We start from the raw sequence: 2,500 nt of genomic DNA, 5'->3' as shown, positions 1-2,500 counted from the left end.
CTTGGCGTCGTTGACTTTAAACAAGCAGGGTCTGCTTCCAAATGAAAGCTGCGCTCCCGAACTGTACTGACTGTCTGCCTGTCTGTCTGTCTGTCTGTTTGTCAAGGGGAGGAAAAGGTGGCGGTGGTGGTGGTGAGGGTGGAGCTTTACGCTCAGGAGGGGAGACTTTCTTTCAGAGGTGCCAATTAATCTGCAGCAGAAAGTCATCCCCCCCCCGACCGGGATTCGAAGCCCGGTCCTGACCACGAGACCACCGGGGAGAGTTGCCTCAAGTCCCTGAGGGACCTGGACACGAGGCCGAGGACACACGCACGCCTGCTGCACTGGCAGCAGCGACCAACAGGGGGCTGACCGGCTGATCCTTCCCTTTCACAGGCAGGCTTTTGGCCCTCGCTCAAACGACAAAGGTGTTCAGAAGGAAGTCCTGGGGGGAAGGCATGGAGGGACGGACACAGGGAAGTCCGCACAAAACAGGTCCCCTGGAACCTCTGACCCAGAAAACCGGGTTCCTGGTGAAAGCAGTCCTGCCCCGCCCTGCCATTAACATGACAATGGACAGGGCCCGGACCAGGCGCAGCGGACGGTAGCGAGCAGTCGGAGGGTGAAAATCCGCCAGTGGGTGAAAAGGAGAGCCGTGCGGTGAGAGGAGGCGGAAAGCGGTTCGCAGACTTTCGCTGTACCTCCGGCGGGCAGCGCCGCACCTCCGAGCGCTCGGTACCGTCCGCTGCGCCTCGTCCTGCCGCACGCGACGAGCCGTCCCCGGAGGAAATCGGCCTCGGCCTTCCTGAGATATCAGTCTCCAGGTGGGACAGAAAAACCGGGGGCCCCCGGCTCGCTTTCGGCGGCCCGCTAGTCGACTTCCCGTCGTGCGAACGCGATCCTTCCGGTACCCTTCGGTGCCCCTTGCCCGACTCTAGCTCCGGTGGTAAAGCGGAGTCGGTCGGTCTGACGGCCGCCGAGTTAGCAGGCGGAAAGCGGTTTGCAGCCTTTCGCTGTACCTCCGGCGGGCAGCGCCGCACCTCCGAGCGCTCGGTACCGTCCGCTGCGCCTCGTCCTGCCGCACGCGACGAGCCGTCCCCGGAGGAAATCGGCCTCGGCCCTCCTGAGATATCAGCCTCCATACGGGCGTCACAAATCAGTGGACATGGTCAGCTGCAAAGCAGTGTCATTACAACCTTTCATAAACGACAGGGCAGCACTGCACTGCACTGCACTGCACCCCACACTACATCACACTTGCCTGCCTGCCTGCCAGCCTGCCGCTGCCTACTCTCACCAGCGGACCAAAGTGAGGATAACACCCCGAAGCAAGCATCTCCCTTGCCGCCCACCAGCCCACACCAATCCCCTTGCCTGCCTCCCACAAATTCCACCAGCGAGGCAAAGTGAAAATCAACCCCCAAAAAACGCACTCCACACCGGCCATCGCCCGCTATACACCCCCCCTGGGGTGAATATTAAGCCCGAGAACACCGACTGTAACCAACCGCAGTGAAAAGTTGAAGTGGCAACTCATTAACCAGATTTACACTTGGCAACTCATAAACCAAATGAACAAAAAATCTGGTTAATGAGTTGCCCAAAATAAATCTGGTTAATGAGTTGCCACTTCAACTTTTCACTGCGGTTGGTTACAGTCGGTGTTCTCGGGCTTAATATTCACCCCGGGGGGGGGGGGTGGGTGATTCTGGGGGTAGTGTCCGGGAGGGTGAGCCTTTTATTCGGCAGGAGGCGTGTGGGGAAATCATCAACCTGTCAGACGATGAGTTGTCACAAATGCCATTGCTTAATGAAAGCTGCGCTCCCGAACTGGACTGACTGTCTGTCTGTCTGTCTGTCTGTCCGTTTGTCAAGGGGAGGAAAAGGCGGTGGTGGTGGTGGTGAGGGTGGAGCTTTACGCTCAGGAGGGGAGACTTTCCTTCATGCCAATTAATCTGCAGCAGAAAGTCATCCCCCCCCGACTGGGATTCGAAGCCCGGTCCTGACCACGAGACCACCGGGGAGAGCTGCCTCAAGTCCCTGAGGGACCTGGACACGAGGCCGAGGACACACGCACGCCTGCTGCACTGGCAGCAGCGACCAGCAGGGGGCTGACCGGCTGATCCTTCCCTTTCACAGGCAGGCTTTTGGCCCTCGCTGAAACGACAAAGGTGTTCAGAAGGAAGTCCTGGGGAGGAGGGAGGGAGGCAGGGAAATCAGCACAAAGCAGGTCCCCTGGAATCTCACACCTGCGTCCCAGAAAACAGGTCTCCTGGTCAAAGCAGTCCTGCCCCGTCCTGCCATTAACGTGACAATGGACAGGGCCCGGCAGCTTGAGACACATCTTTTTTTCAATATGCAAGTTCTTTTTAAAAAGGTTTCCTTCCACAGCAGCTCTGAGTAAGAGTGAGAGAGAGAGAGAGAGAGAGAGAGACTGACACTGACACTGACACACACACACACACACACACACCGTCTCCCATCCGATTGGTGGACTATGGGATTGAAAATCGAACTTTGA

This window comes from Heptranchias perlo, unplaced genomic scaffold (assembly GCF_035084215.1).
Source record: "Heptranchias perlo isolate sHepPer1 unplaced genomic scaffold, sHepPer1.hap1 HAP1_SCAFFOLD_296, whole genome shotgun sequence".
Taxonomy (NCBI): domain Eukaryota; kingdom Metazoa; phylum Chordata; class Chondrichthyes; order Hexanchiformes; family Hexanchidae; genus Heptranchias; species Heptranchias perlo.
Note: the sequence above shows the minus strand (reverse complement) of the source record.